General features: G+C 36.8%; 1 long non-coding RNA gene across 1 annotated transcript; it reads right to left on the bottom strand.

Moving 5' to 3' along the window:
* Positions 1 to 1,585: 1,585 nt before the first annotated feature.
* LOC127167788 (uncharacterized) lies at positions 1,586 to 14,646 on the bottom strand. The gene is made up of 4 exons (XR_007828025.1): positions 14,612 to 14,646; positions 14,051 to 14,307; positions 5,280 to 5,425; positions 1,586 to 2,411 (listed from the first exon to the last, which is right to left on the bottom strand). It is a non-coding gene; the product is annotated as an uncharacterized LOC127167788 (long non-coding RNA).
* Positions 14,647 to 17,113: the final 2,467 nt, after the last annotated feature.

The raw sequence follows: 17,113 nt of genomic DNA on the forward strand, positions 1-17,113 counted from the left end.
CAGCAAGCAAACTGTAGGATGTAGTAACTAACGGCAATGATAGTAACTCACGATTGAGTGGGCGAACCATTGATGCTAATGAGCTCTAGTTATTAGGTGTTCGACTTAAAGCAGTGCTGTGCAGAACATTCAGTGTATGACATCAAAATACAGTGAGAGCGATTCGATAGGAGCTCTGTACAGAAGCTATCGAACCGCACAGCTCTACAGGAATTAGCCAGCAGGGTGGTTCCTAGAGAACCATTTTCCCCCGTGGGTTGTATTCGCACCGGCAGCACGAATTCTGAAGCGGGCGACAGTGAGTCATTATTCGCATCATTTACAAAGATCAACAACTGGTGAATGGAGGAAGCCGTGATTGGAGCTGCTGTTGTTGTGTGTCGCGGGTTTCATGATAACGGAGATGGAATGTAAACGCACAATTTACGTGATTGAAAAAGCATGAAAATCTGACTAGATCTCCTATGACAACTTGCAGTGGTACATATCATCAAGGCTGAGAAAAGAACACAAACGCTGCAGACAACAAGTAGCTAAATGGCATTATCACTGTTTTCCATGTTCGTGGAGTAAATATTTTTACATGGCTTTTTAAAAATGCCAGGTAGCCGGAGTTTCGTATGCATTTAGCCAATCAGCATATACTTACGTCATTGATAATTCCTATAGAACTGTTTTTGACCCAACTCTGAAGTAGGAGTTAATTTAGTTCCTCCAAACTGAGTTCCTAGAACTAAATACATTCCTAGTTCCTGTGGTGCGAACACGCCAAAAAGTGGGTACTTCCGCCAATAGTTCTAGGAACTATGAAAAGATTCCTCTGGTGAAAAAGCCCCTTATAGCTCTCATTGTTCTTTGATGTCCTAGAGTGATTGGTCTGCACAGCGCTGCTTCAAGTCAAACTCACCTCTCAGTGACACGATTTCAGGCCTGCCCAAAAAATCCTGAACAGAAAAATGGGGAAAACTATTTAACGGTCTAACTCCACAATTCAGTACTACATAGTTTACAGTCTTTGTAACGTGTTTCAGCAATACATTTCTAGCATTTATAATGTGTTTAGAAACAATTCTCTGAATTGCCTTTATACTGACTTTAACATGGTTGCCACGGGTTGTTTTTCATGTCCACGAGTTGAAGCGACCCCAATCACGTGATATTTAGCCCATGGAATTTTACCCGGGGAACACATGTATTTTACCCCCTGAAATGCGATTCGGATTTGCGATGGATTTAATTAGCAGTTGGGTGGGTTTTGTTATGAAAACCTGGCAACCATGCATCGCTCATTGTGACACACCCCGCTACCATGAATTGTCACAATTAGGAACATCAACCTAGAATGTTCAGGTCTGTTTTCCTAAAATATATGGATTCTCTTTAACAAGCATGATCATGATGTTTTGTGTGAACTCTGAATGCTAGGGTATGGCTAGTCTCGCGTAGCCAGGCCTTCAGACTGATGACAGAAGGTCTGGGAACCTTGGCCACTTTGAATGGCCAAGGCCTGCTCATGAGACCATATGACTGACAGGTAAAGCAATTAATCACGCTTTGTTTGTCCCCACAATAACAGGCCGGTGTGTAAAACTCTTGAACATATTTTAAAGATTCTGTGCCGCAGACTTTAAATATTTCACATACTTTTGAAAATCCAGCATTTAAGTGGATCCTAAAACAGTAAGTGCTCATAGTCCCAGTTGTAAACATGACGTCTTTCTTCTTTCATGAGGGGGTTTGGCATTACGACATCTTTGTTTTAAGGTGGAAAGTAAAAGAACATGACACACATCTCCCTGAAATCCTGTAAAATTCAACCAATCCGACGACACCGCCCCTAGAATGAATACAGGCATAGTTCACCCACAAATGAAATTTCTCTCAACATTTGCTTGTTCCAAACTTGTGTAACTCTCTCTGTTCTTTGTATGCTGTCTGTGTGTGTGTGTGTGAGTGTGTGTGTTTTCTGTTATTTGTAGTCAGACTTATCTGCTTTTCCTTTTAATCATTTTATATTTAAACAATGTACACTATGGTCTTTATCTGGGTGACTTTGGTCTGAAAGCTTCAGGCAAAATGAAATATATAAGCATAAAGATAGTTTCATTAGCTCTAGGCCTTAAAAACTGCAGTAAACCCAATCTGTTTTTCTTCATGCCGTGCAATGAAAGCAGGATGCGTGGATGGCTCGCGTGCAGTCAGTGAGACCTCACCCTGCAGATGAGCGGGAAAACAATGAGCTGCACAGAAACAGGATGGTGCCCTGTGCCAGTGCCAGGCCCACGAGGGACCCTTGCCTGCTTGACCTGCTTAACGGGCGTTTAGCCAGAGAGGTCAGTAGCCTGACTGGAGGTACATCAGTCCTGACACATCACAGGAAGCCAGAGAGGGGCAGACAGGAAGTAAAACAGCTATAATAAGAGGGAGATATTTATGAATAGATGAGTCAGCTGTAAAAGAGGAAAAAAAATACATGAATGATGTCTCAGTTAAGGCGTTTCTGATGGTACCCATCATCATACATGCAAGATGCTTTGGATTTATTATTTCCTAATATTATATTTAAAAATTATTCACACCTCTTATCCAATAAATCTTCATAATTCCTTCACACAAGCAAGAAGTTGGTAAAAGATTATAATTACTAGTGTAGCAGTGAGGTTATTAGTGCTTCTGAGACCACAAAGCATGTGCAAACAAATGCTGAATTGTATGAATTGTATCAACAGCTTTTGGCATGTGTCTCTTTCTTATAATTAAAGACCTCTTCACAAGACTCAACAAACAAGTTTTGAAGCATTTGCATGCAAATAGCATGAACACATTTACCATAATTAAAAGCTATATGTTGTCCACATCCTCCACTAAAAGCTTGTGCGTGCAAAAATCATCAAGTTGAGAACACAAACTAAACAAATTAAAAGGGCCCTCTTCTCCCCGAGAGGGAAACAAGACGATGTGCCGGTTCATGCAGAACATACAGTGGAATAAAAAAACAACAGCAGGTCTCAAAACACATTTTTAAAAGTTGAACTTCTTTAAACTTAACCCATGGTGCAAGATACTTAAAAAGTAGCAAAACAGTGCAGCAGAAAATGCCGTGCAATTAAATTGCAAGAGGCACCACAGCGTAATGCAACAAGAATGTGGGGTGTCAAGACACTATTAAAAAACAGTTATAAATCTATTCAGTCCAATATTTTTGTAAATATGAGCTAGATGGACATCTTTGGGGCCATCCGCATAGGATGCATTTTTGCGAGATGCAGGGCAGTGGAATAAAAAATATAGGAACTTATATAGGAATAAAAAAATTAAATTAACATGTTTTTTAAAAGTGAAACTTACTTGAACTTAAGCAGCAAATTTTCAGAATGGAGTGTTATACATGAGAAGTTACAGAAGATGCAAGATGCAATAGTCAGACACATTCATCTTGCAATGCAGTGGAATGCAAACAGCTCTTTCGAACAATGCAACGCCTCTCATTTTTGTTTTCAGCTTCTCGTGCATGAGTGCCGCTTTTAAAGAAGTTAAATTGTTAGTTTACTCAAAAATTGTCATTAATTACTCACTCTCATGTCGTTCCAAACCCTAAGGTCTTTGTTCCTCTTCGGAACACAAATTAAGATATTTTTGATATTTTTGACACTTTCAAGTCCCAGAAATATAGTAAGGACATCGATAAAACATTCCATGTGACATCAGTGGTTCATCCGTATTGTTATGAAGTTTCGAAAATACTTTTTGTGTGCAAAAATAACGACTTAATTCAACAATTTCATACCAGATGTCACATAGACGTTTATTAGATGTCTTTAAGATGTGTAGGATTTAGAATGTAAAGGTGACATCTGCCAGATGTTTTTACACTCCAGATCAAGTGATTTTTAACAGACATCTTACAGACGTATGTGTGCTATCTGGGTTTCTGGGCTTTGAACATGGTAGGACTGCTGCTGTATGGTTAATTTTTGTAGTTACTATGATTTCACTGTCATACTGTAAATACTGTACTAAAACCATGGTTTATTTTGTAGTTACTATGATTTCACTGTCAATACTGTAGTAAAACCATAGTTAATTTTGTAGTTACTGTAATTTTATTACAAAAACATAGTTAAACCATGGTTACTGTAGTAAAACCACAGTTAATTTTGTAGTCACTATATTTTTACTGCAAATGCAATGCTAAAACCATGGTTAATTTTTTGGTTACTATGGTTTACTACAAAACGGTAGTTAAACCACGGTTCTTGTGGTAAAACCATGGTTAATTTTGTAGTTACTGTGATTTTATTACAAAAACATAGTTAAACCATGATTACTGTAGTAAAACCACAGTTAATTTTGTAGGTACTATGGTCTTACTGCAAATGCTATGGTAAAACCATGGTTAATTTTGTGGTTACTATGGTGTACTACAAAAACGGTAGTTAAACCACGGTTCTTGTAGTAAAACCATGGTCAATTTTGTAGTTACTGTGATTTTATTACAAAAACATAGTTAAACCATGATTACTGTAGTAAAACCACAGTTAATTTTGTAGGTACTATGGTTTTACTGCAAATGCTATGGTAAAACCATGGTTAATTTTGTGGTTACTATGGTGTACTACAAAAACGGTAGTTAAACCACGGTTCTTGTAGTAAAACCATGGTTAATTTTGTAGTTACTGTGATTTTATTATAAAAACATAGTTAAACCATGATTACTGTAGTTAAACCACAGTTAATTTTGTAGTTACTATGTTTTTACTGCAAATGCTATGCTAAAACCATGGTTAATTTTGTGGTTACTATGGTTTACTACAAAAACGGTAGTTAAACCACGGTTCTTGTAGTAAAACCATGGTTAATTTTGTAGTTCCTGTGATTTTATTACAAAAACATAGTTAAATCATGCTTACTGTAGTAAAACCACAGTTAATTTTGTAGGTACTATGGTTTTACTGCAAATCCTATAGTAAATCTATGGTGTATTTTGTGGTTACTATGGTTTTACTACAAAAACCATAGTTAAACCATGGTTACTGTAGTAAAACTATGCTTAATTTTCGTAAGGGTACACAGAATCAGAAAGTTCTCAGATTTCATCAAAAACATCTTAATTTGTGTTACGTAGATGAACAAAGGTCCTACCTGTAATTAATGACAGAATGTTTATTTTTGAGTGAACTATATCTTTATAAGGGGTCATCGGATTGCAAAACTCACACCATTGACATCACACTGATCAAGGCCACTTCCACGATAGTTGATTGACATGACCGTCTTACCTTAGACCCGCCCTGACTGAGCCCTGACATTGTGTCTACTCCGGTGCAGGCGAAGACAAGAAAGTCCCATTGAGCGATTGAGGTGTTCTGTTGTTGGATGTAATAATCATCATAGCAGTCGTCATTTACTCCCGACATCTGAGCCACTGAAGATGCAAAAGAATTAACATTTTAGAAGAAAATGCACCCGGTGATCAACATAAATACATCTGTGTTTGCGCAAATTATTTGTGATGCAGCTTCACCTACAGCAGAAGTGAGTATAAGGGTTATGCATCTTTGCAAATCAACTTTCTTAATATTGTGCTAGATAGCAAGTTTCACTGCTAAATGCAGATAAGGTAAACAGACCAGCTTGTCACCCCACAGAAGAAAGGGGCAGGGTGAGCAGAGCTCATTAGCGTTTAAAGAAACATGTAATAAAGTGGCTCGCTCTGAACAGGGCTGATTTTGACAAGGTGAAAAAGTTTTTTTTACACTACCACTGAGAAATTTTAACCAAAGTATGTTATAGACTTCTCATTAAGATCCTACAGAATCATAGCAGTTTGTGGAAAATGGGCATCCGATGACCCCTTCAAAAGTAGTTCCATTTCAAATCAATCTGGGTATCCTGCACTTGTTTCCATTTCCTAAAAAAGGATACTCATGCACAGTTTGAGGCAAAAGTCTGTCATCTTCTCCATTAGAGTGTACACAAGAAACTGTTTTGTGGAGAAAATGAAAAGCTGACAGGGATTAGGTGGGTGGTATTTAGAAGGTCGAGGGTGACTAACATTACTTTTGTTTAGTACGTTAAGGCCATGAGAAGGTCATTAACTGGGAAGGTTACATCAAAAAGGAAATCTCCTGCTAGTTGCTCTTGGACTGATTTAAAACAGTGGAGGTATTTCACTGTCAGGCACTAAGCAGAAAAACACCTTCAATCATGTTATTTTTAGTGTGAATACAGCAGTAGGTAGGAGTAACATGTTCATTCGGCAAGTTTTCTGAGAACAGTGTGAACTTTGCTGAAAAACAAATGTCTTATAAACATGTGAGTGTTTTACTAGCTTCTTTTTTCCTTCTTTCCATGAAATATTTAATACATGCAATCATCTCCATATTTTTATACACCTTTTATAACTATTTTACTGTTGAATCAACACATCAAACACCATCAGTTTAACTGCAACATTGTTGAGGTTTTCATCCAGTTCACGAAGGGGCTCTGAATACCCTTGAGGTTTTGAACGCAATCAAATCAATAAAACCAAGCAAACGGGCCTTTAACCTGATTGTAAACATAGTCTAACTTAGCATTGATGCACAACAGCTGGACTTCCTAATACAGTTATGGTAAACAGTGGGCTTGTATCCATGGGAAAATCCTTGGGCCTGTTGTGTTGCAAGCTCTTATTTAGGCTGAGAAGAAGCCAGTGGTCATGCTCTGGACAACAGCTGCCCTGATGCCTCCTGAAACTGCATTACAGTGGTTACCCTGTTGTCTTGTCCCTCCAACCAAAACTGGACAAAGAAGTGCTGTTAGACTAGAACACAGACTTAATGTGCTAAAAAGTCCCATGGCCACATTCCTGTCAACTACAGCCAACTGCAATGAGTGGTCCTGTTACCCTCTCCAAAAAAGCACATTGTTATCTCACTTTTGTTGGACTTTGCACAGAACCAAGTTTTGGACTAGGTTAAAAAGCCATAGCAGGAGGTTTAGTGACGGATGAATTCACCATGACCTATTGAGTTATAAGCCACTGTACTCAGCGTGACTGTTTAAGGATTTATCACTCTCAGCTTCTCCAGAGAGTCTTTTAGCGTGGCGTGTAGTAACAGCATGTACTGAGTGTAGTTCTGCAGTATAAGGGTCATTATGAACATAAGTTAGCAATCATCATCCATCAAGTTATGTGAGACAACTGTTCATCTGTATTAGAAACATAAAAATAGGGAACCTCCAGTTTTAGAGAGTAACGTGACTGAAGGGAATTAAAAGGCATGAAATAAGCCAGGGAGCCTGTTTGATCTTTACAGTCAGCTCGCCTCATGCTGGTATTTCCTACATGTAGTGATGTCGTTTTCTGGAACATTATAATACAAAATTTACTGGCTTTCTCATCCATTTTTCTTCTCGACCAAATATAGCCAAAGCACTGCAAAAATGACTTTCTTACTTCGTTTTTTGGACTCATTTACAGGTACAAATATCTAAACAAAAAAAAAAATTATATAGAAAGAAAAAGAAATTAATACTTTTATTCACCAAGGATGTATTAAGTTAATAATTAAAAGTTTATTAAAAGTTAATAATAAATAATTTACATTGTTATAAAATATTTATATTTTGAATAAACACTGTACTTTTTAAACTTGTTATTCATGAAAGAATCCTGAAAAAAAAAAATCACAGTTTCCAAAAAATATTTGGCAGCACAACTGTTGATATTATCCAACACTGATCATTCTAATAATAAATCCGCATATTAGAATGATTTCTGAAGGATCGTGTGACACTTAAGACTGGAGTAACAGCTGATAAAAATTCAGCTTTTCATCACAGGAATAAATTCTATTTTAAAGTATGTTAAAATAAAAAAACATTATTTTATATTGTAAAAACATTTTGCAATATTACTGTTTTTTTTCTATATTTTTAATCAAATAAATGCAGCCTTCATGAGCATAAGAGACTTCTTTAAAGACTATTACAAGTCTTACTGACCCCAAACTTTTGAACGGTAGTGTATATAAATGTGTGTCCCAAACTTTCGCATGCCACTGTATATATAAATATATATATATATATATATATATATATATATACATCATACAAAATTTATTTTTTTTATTACTGTCCTCAGTAAGATATTTTACATAAAATATGTTCACATATAGTCCATAAGACAAAAGAATAGCTGAAATTCTTAAAATAAGCACCTTTAAACATTTGGGAACCCTTGGATCTTAATACTGTGTGTGGTCACCTAGATTATTTATTTATTTATTTTATTTGTGATGGCTGTTCATGAGTCCATTGTTTGTTCTGAACAGTTAAACTGAGAACTGTTTTTCAGAAAATCCTCCATGTCCTGCAGATTCTTTGATTTTTCAGCATCTTTTGGATATCTGAACCCTTTCCAGCAGTGACTGTGTGATTTTGAGATCCATCTTTCCACGCAGGTCAACTGTGTAAAATTGAGGACAATTGAGGGACTTGAAGGTAAATTGTGCTTAATTTGTTTTCCCAGGAAACATGTAAGTATCTTCTGTTGCTTCTGAAGGGCAGTACTAAATGGAAAAAGTTTTCACTCCCCGGCTCTTAATACATTGTGTTTCCTTTTGGAGTATCAGTGAATCTTTGAACCTTTTTTAATAGTTGTGTTTTTATTGAGTCCCTCAGTCGTCCTCAGTGTTGAAAAGATTGATCTCAAAATCATAGTCATTGCCTGAAAGGGTTCAAATATGTAAAAGATGCTGGAAAACCAAAGAATCTGCAGGACCTGGAGGATTTTTCTGAAGCATATACTTTTTAACTAAAAATGCTTGTCTTGCACTAGCTTGACTTCACACATTACGTAATCACTTCGGAAAGGTCATGCGTGACGTAGGCAGAAATACAGACCCAGTGTTTACAAAGCAAACATGCAAAAAAAAAAGTCACAGAAGTTGGAGAAAATGAGATCGAGTTTTTCGTACTCCCCTATACCTTTTTCAACCAAAATACACAGATGAAGAACTAATCACACGTGATCTTTCCGTGACAATTTTGAAGTTGGAGGAGAAAATGAGATAGGAGTTTTTGACACACCCTAACTGTCATAAACAGAAATACACATAGTTCATGCTGAGCTAGACCAAGACGAGTGTTTGTGGTTAAAACATATAAATTGTATTTTTTTTCTTTTTACAGAGATAAGACTCTTCTTCCTTGGCTGGGATCATTTAGAGCCCTTTGAAGCCACATTTAAACTGCATTTTGGAACTTCAAAATCGGGGCACGAATCAAGTCCATTATATGAAGAGAAATCCTGAAATGTTTTACTCAAAAATATATTGTTTACGACTTACAATTTCTTTACAACTGAAGAAATAAAGACATGAACATCTTGGATGACAAGGAGGTGAATACATTATCTGTAAATTTTTGTTCTAGAAGTGAACTACTCCTTTAAGGGATCTAAAATATGATCATGCAGAATAAGGCATTAATATGTGCTTTATAATAACTAATAAACAGCCAATATGCTAGTAATATGCATGGTAATAAGCAAAGAGTTAATAGTGAGAATAAGTCCCTAAACTAAAGTGTTGCTATTCGTGCATGTGTGTGTGTGTGTGTGTGTGTGTGTGTTCATCTTTCAGCCTTAAAGTGCCCCTGCCATTTTGAATATTGCCTTTTAAATAGTGTGTAATGTAGCTGTATGTGAATGTAAACAATCTGCTAAGTTGTAAAGCCACAAGTGCACGATAAATAAATTTTTTTTGCATTATTGACACACTATTGTCCTATTTAATACGGTTGCTTTGACACAACCGGTTTTGTTAAAAAGCGCTGTATAAATAAACGTAAAAAAAAGAAAAAAGAAAAGAAAAGAAAGATATTGTCTCCCAAAAGAAAGAATCGACTCTGAACAGCCTAAACAAGTCATTAGTAATTCAAATCTCACTTCCATGACATCTACACATCATTAGGTAATTTGCATAATGCACGCCTATGTTCCACAAACATCTTGACTCCGCCCTCAAACACATCACTTTACTGATGACGGCTTCTCTTGAGGAGTTCAACGGGGGAAAGATGGCTCAGTACCCAGTTTATTTGGACCAGCTGGCACCAGTGAATCACAGCATGTTTATATTTTCTATCGAGCATTCAAATTACAGAACTTTATGCCACATGCTGTACGCAGTAAACCGATCACAACAGACTGGGCTATCTGACCAGTCAAAGCAGAGTAGGCTCACAGAAAAGAGGGATTTACAGAGACTGAATCTTTGAACAGCTTCGAACAAATCGTTTAAGAATCACTGAAAAGTGAGGTGATATCAAATGCTTATTCTGAAAAAAACAAAAGGGTTGTTTTACCTCGCAAGTATGTAAACCTATTGTAGGAGACTCCAAAAACAATATTAACACCCTTAAAATAGGGAACTATAATAGGGAACTTTAACTTCTTATCCCAACTTATCTGCCATAAATAGTATCCCAGATTAGAATCGGTGTGTGCCAAATGATAATGTGTTGACATTAGTACCCCAAAGATACACAGATGGTCCAAAATTTCCTGTTCATGTGCAAAGTGCAGATCCATGGCTAAAAATGTCCACAACCCTTTGCACTTTGGAACAAGATTCATATTTTGGTTTAGAACTACAAACATGGTGGGTGTGTGTGAGGCTGAGTCTACCGCACAACACAGACATTAGAGTCTTACCATACAGCATGTGGTGCACGTATCGATGTGTTTTGGTTTCACAGAACCTGACCTTGCAAACTGTGCGAATGTCTGCTGCTCATACGTCTGCCTGCTCTTGTCCCTGCAAAACAGCCTGTGTCATGCCAAATGTCATCTTGGTATTTTTTTCATAAAACAGGACAGGCTTATAAACAACCGCCATGAGCCAAGAATGAGGACTGCTTTCTTCCTACGAACTGTATAGGAGGACTGATTGTCATCCTGCAGTGATCCATTATAGAGGCGGAGAGCCTTACCTTAAACTTTGGAAAGCTGCCACTGAAATAAAGTCGTTTTGCACCACACAGGAAGGGAGCGATTATCGTGAAGTTATATATTACATGTTATGAATGTACATAATTGCGTATGTTTCATGCGTGCTGTCGTATATCGAATGAAGTTATCTCGCTAATCAGCTCTCCATCAGCTGCTGTGGTTATTTTGGCTCTTACGCTTCTGTCCTGACAACTGCTGCTATTCCTTCCAGAGACATAAATGTCGACGTCGAGACTCAGCTACACGCGGTCGAGTGTGATTTATTTGCCGTTTAGAGAGAGCTCTTAAGGTAAAAGGAGGTGGTGCGGCAGTGCAGAATCAGTGGGACTTTCCTTCGAGGCAGAAGTAATAGTATGGAAAACCACTGTTCCCGCTGTGAGGGCTGAGGGGAAAGCTCTGTGTGAGTTGATGTCATCCACCAGGCATCCAAACAACAAACTGCATCCCGTACTACTGCGCTCTAGCCCAGCATCTCCCTGACCTCATACCGTGTTGTTTTTATGGAAGAGAATGGCAGAAAATAGCTCAACTAGGTCAGGCCACAGGACTTGTTTTTGTCATGGAGTTCCAGTACAGGTCAAGACATCCGACACGCTCACTTTTTTTAGCGCATTGTCCCGAACGGAGAAAAGGTTGCAGACAATTAGCAGATGCGTTACACCACAAAATAACAAGGGACCTTTATTCAGAACATGTGCACCATCGTATGAGAAAAACAAATGAAGCGGTGGGGAAAAGCACATAAAATGACAAAAAAGGCCAATTTGTCTCAATCACTGAAAAAACATATAATAATGTTTTAGTTTAAATGTAACTATAACGTAACACACATGGTGTATGGTTTATGACCGAATTTAGTGGGTGAAAAGTGATTAAGTTTGAAGGATGGTTTAAAGGAAAGCTTCTAGTCAGTTCTGTGATCAGTGACATCACCGCCTCATTGTTTTCCCATGTGACCCATGTTTCAGCTCTGTCCGTCAGGTCTGTGCACCACATGATTAAATAGTCCTATCTTTTCAAGGCCAGTTTCAGAGCAAAGTTTCTTTCCTTTTACTCCGTGCGTATTACTGCTAAGCATGTTTCTTTGAACAGCTAAATAAACACATCTGAATGTGGATTTACATGTATTTGCGGTGCAGAGATGACTGCAGTGTTTTATTATTTTGGATAACATTTCCCAACTCGATGCTGTGGGTCAATCGCTGCCTAGAACCAAAACGTTACGTGCTATCAGACATCTGGCTGACCCTCTTATTGTGCACTTTTAACTTGTGCCAGTTTTGTGTAGGTTTACATACTTTGAGGGCCTTCGTCATACTTTATTGCTTACTCTTGTGGTATAATGACATTGTTTTTTGCACTGACAATGATTCAGAGATTACATATTATATAAGGGGGGGAGCAGATTTGTATTTATGCAGGGTTTTTTTTTTATAATGCTCATGCTCAGTGTTTGTGATCTTTCGCAGTGTGCAAAGAATATGTGTGCCTCTGTGTCATTGCAAAATACTAACATGTGCATATTTGACCACATATTCTGCTAGAATGAAAAGAAAAGCAATATGTGCAATTTTGTCTTTTTACTTTTTGCATATTGTGATCCATGAGATCAGACTTCTTAAAGCCATCACGACTACTGTGCTATGTCACACAGAATAATATAATGTTCCTCTCGGGTGTTTTTTTTAAGATATGAATTAAAAAAGCAATATGTGATATCTTGCACCACAAAACCAGTCATAAGGGTCAGTTTTGAAACTGAGTTTTATACTTCATCTGAAAGCTGATTAAAGCTATTTGTTGATGTATGGTTTGTTAGAATAGGACAATATTTGGCCGAGATAAAACTATTTGAAAATCTGGAATCTGAGGGTGCAAAAAAATCCAAATATTGAGAAAATCACCTTTAAAATTGTCCAGATGAAGTTCTTAGCAATGCATAATACTAATCAAAAATTAAGTTTTTATATATTTACGGTAAGAAAATTTACAAAATATCTTCATGGAACATGATCTTTACTTAATATCCTAATGATTTTTGACAGAGAAGAAAAATCGATAATTTTGACCCATACAATGTATTTTTGGCTATTGCTACGAATATACCCGTGTTCCTTAAGACTGGTTTTGTGGTCCAGGGTCACATATTATATTAATCGATATCTAGATACAGGTACCTTTGATGAACTACTAAAATTTCACAGAAAATGTAAAACCTGACTTCTGTGTTCTGCTTAGAAATGCCGCAATAATGCCAAAGTCTAATCTGCTCATGAATTCTGTGTATCACAGTCTAGCCCATCAATACTGCGAAAGTCGCCAATTTAGCTGGCCCCTATCTTAGGTGGAAATCTAGCAAAATTCCTGGAAAGAATCGATTGATTCTATTCAGGAGTTTTTTTAATTATTTAGATTTTTTTTATGATACATCCAGGTTGGGAAGAGAAGGAAAAAACATTTAAAAAATAAATACATAAATAAATAAATAAAATGGAAAAAAAGAGTACTAGTTGCCATAAAATAAAATATGTATATTTCATCTGAAAGGTTAAGCAAAAATATTTTGTTCCTGGATGGAAAAGGGTTAATCAGCTATAAAAATGCAAATATATACAAAACGATTAACATTTTGCACTATGCAAGTGCTTTAAATGAACTGTGAAGACTAAAAATGCTTTAAAAGTAAACATTATAGATGCTTTAATCAAAGCACAGTTGAAGACAATTTGACAAAGACAGTTTTAAAAAGCCAATTAGATGCAACTTGTTCCCATAAAGATTGTTGGACATTTAAAAAAATAAATAATAATAATTTAAAGGGGTCATCGAATGCAAACTTCACTTTTTCATCTTGTTTGAACATTAATGTGTGTTGGCAGTGTATGTACAAATCTACCCTATAATGATAAAAATCCATGCAGTGGTTTTTAATTAATCTGTAAAATAATATCCCCTTTTTCAAATCGAGCCATTCTCAGATGCCTGTCGTTGTGGCATCACACCGACAGAGGCCGCTCCCATGATTGTTGATTGACATGAGCGTCTTACCTCAGATCAGCTGTAACAGTCCGACCTTCATTGTTTCGATGCCGGAACAGGGATGTAAGTTAGACAAGAATATCTCCGATTGAGCGATTGAGGTGTTGTGTTGCTGGATGTAATAATGAACATAGTGGTCGTCATTTACTCCCAACATCTGAGCCACTGAAGATGCAGTGATTTGCATTTGTTTGTGAAGGGAATGCACCTCCCGGTCTACATAAATGTGTCTATGTTCGCACAAATCATTCGTGATCCAGCTTCACCTACAGCAGAAGTGAGTATTAGGGTTTTTTTATGAATCTCTGCAATCGCCTTTCCTAATAATGTGCTAGTTAGCAAGTTTCACGGCTAAACACGCCAAATGCAGCTAAAGTAAACAATCCTTCAGAGCAGCAGAGAGAAGAGAGGGGCGGGGTGAGCAGAGCTCATTTGCATTTAAAGGAACAATCCCTCAGAATGGGATGATTTTTGCAGAGCTCCGATGACCCCTTTAAATAACAATTTTGTTTTTATTAACTAAAGAAAGTCAAAACCATATACTGTTCCTAAAAACACAAATCAACTTACAGCAGCTGAATTCTGTCCAGTATAGACTGATTACATCCTGTTTCTGTTCAGACTGCGTCTGTGGCCTAGAGCATCATAGCAGTATGTTTGCATAAGGCATGAATTATCTCACTGAGTTCACTGACCTACTTTATGTCTTGTTAAGCAGATATTTTCAGTCTCTCATCAAAATTGTTGAGTTCTGCTACATTAAGAATCATTAAAACCATTTAGAAGTGATCACAACGAGGAAAACAGTTTTTTGTTGTATCGCTTGCCTTCATAAATCCGGTTTAAAATAAACAAATTGTGGTTTTTACATTTGACTTTCTTCGGTGACTGTCTGGACTACCTTAAATTAAGTTTAACATTAACTAATGTGGAAAGATGAACTCTAGGGTTGCTGGATAATGCTGCCAAAAAGCAGAGAAGGCCTGGGAACTGGGATGTTTGAAAAGGACAGGTCAATATTTGAATTTGTCTTGTTAGCTTTTAAATCAATGCCTTGGGGGGTATGTGAGGGGTTTGAGTGGGGGCTTGGCTTATATTGTAGTAATACTTAAAAATGATGCATCATTATTAGAATTTTGATTGTTTACTTAGAACAGCGGTGGCAAACGTCTGTCCTGGAGAGTTTTGTTCAACCCTAATCAAACACACCTGAACAAGCTAATCAAGGTCTAAAGAGTTTCTAGGAAGCTACAGGAAAGTGAGCTTATATTTGGGTCCGGAGTTTGCCACCCCTGACTTAGAATAATGGTCAGCTACTTTCTACTACATGCCATAACAATTATTTATTTGTAAGGGAATTCACTCCCTGCTAAGCTGTGGTATTTGTACGGGACATTTGTGATCAGTTAAGTTAAAAAGCATTAGGTTCTGCTCTATTGGTTAAGAAATTTGCTTATTGCCTTTTGTTTATCTGTGTTACTTAATATGAATATCTTCCCGTCTGAAAACTTTTCCTTTCACAGTCTTGTATAATCTGCAGAGCTCTGGAAGATCTGTTTGTTGGTAAATCAGTGTCAGAAAAACATTAAAGAACAATTTCCTTCACCACTAAGCTTAGTTCATTCATCGTACGTATCTTAATCAAATCTTTACTTAACAATGTTATAAGAAACTTCTATTATACGACCTCAACGAGGCATTTTTCAGGACCATGGACAGCACACGAGTTGTTTTCTGAGAGATACCAAGGAAAAAGAAAATGGTCAAAGTCATTTTTTGAGATCTAGAAGCGAATTTGTAAAGATAAAGGCAATTCTTCCTTAGATGAAAATATGTTTGACATAATACATGCGGTATTTGAGCTAAATCCAAACCTATAGATTATTGTAATGGTTACTGTGTTTACACCAGCTGCTGTAAATCACATTCAACACACACACACAATGTTTGAATATTTGCTGTGTTGCTGTTCGGATGGCTATGATAAGTTTATGAAAAATGCAGACATGCGTTCAAAAGTTTGGGGATGGTAAGGTTTTTTTTTTTCTTATGGTTGACAAGGCTGCATTTGATGTTTGATCAAAAATAAAGTAAAACGTTGATATTGTGGAAAATTATTAGAATTTAATAAACTTATTAATAGAGTGTGTGTGTGTGACTTGTATGTAAACAAGTTAAATATAAATCACAATGAAGAGAAAAGTTAAGGATGTGGTGAAACTCTTAAGAAACACAAAACATGACTAGCTGTATAAACTAACTAGATGTAATGCAGATGGTAACCATTTGGTATACACATACATTTTGTTGAGTAATGTGCTTTCTTTTAAACATCCATAAACGGCGCTTCTATTTCAAAGTTTAAAACTCCATGCCTGTCACAGAAAAGATGATTAATGCGCCCACTATCTGTTTAGTTTTGGTGTTTTGCATACAGAAGGAAATGATCCAGCTGGCTCTACATCTATTCAGAGCTGCCAAAATGATTGGATATTGGATTTATCAGGTGGCCTATTTATACTTAGCTTGCTTAAGGCTTCCTGATCAATCAGTTTCTAAACAATTAGATATGCACATCCCATTTACACTGCAAAATAGTTGCTTCTTGCATAGATTCAGTGGATATAAGCAGATCTGGGGTGCGTTTCCCAAAACCAACTATGGTGGCAAGTTCTGTCATTACCAATAGAGTTCAAAGGACCTAACCACCATAGTTAGCTAACGATGCTTTTGGGAAACGCACCCCTGATGTACTACACTCACACTGCTGAGACAGTGTTTACAAATATAGTTCACTAATGCCAAGTAGGAAAAAATAATGCTCCATATGTCCCAAAATAAACCACATAATGTTGTTTAATGATCTAGAACAAATTAAAGACAACTTCAGCGATATTCATACCATATTTAGTGACTACAATGATTAATCCTAAACTGAAAAGAAAGAAAGAAAGAAACCCAAATGCCAAACCTCAAGCACAGGATTGTGGGATATTATTTTAGTAGATATTTAGACTGTGTTATGTTCTGACCTGAGGTTGTGCTAGACTTCAACATGACAGGGTCGTAAAA

This window comes from Labeo rohita, chromosome 7, assembly GCF_022985175.1.
Source record: "Labeo rohita strain BAU-BD-2019 chromosome 7, IGBB_LRoh.1.0, whole genome shotgun sequence".
Taxonomy (NCBI): domain Eukaryota; kingdom Metazoa; phylum Chordata; class Actinopteri; order Cypriniformes; family Cyprinidae; genus Labeo; species Labeo rohita.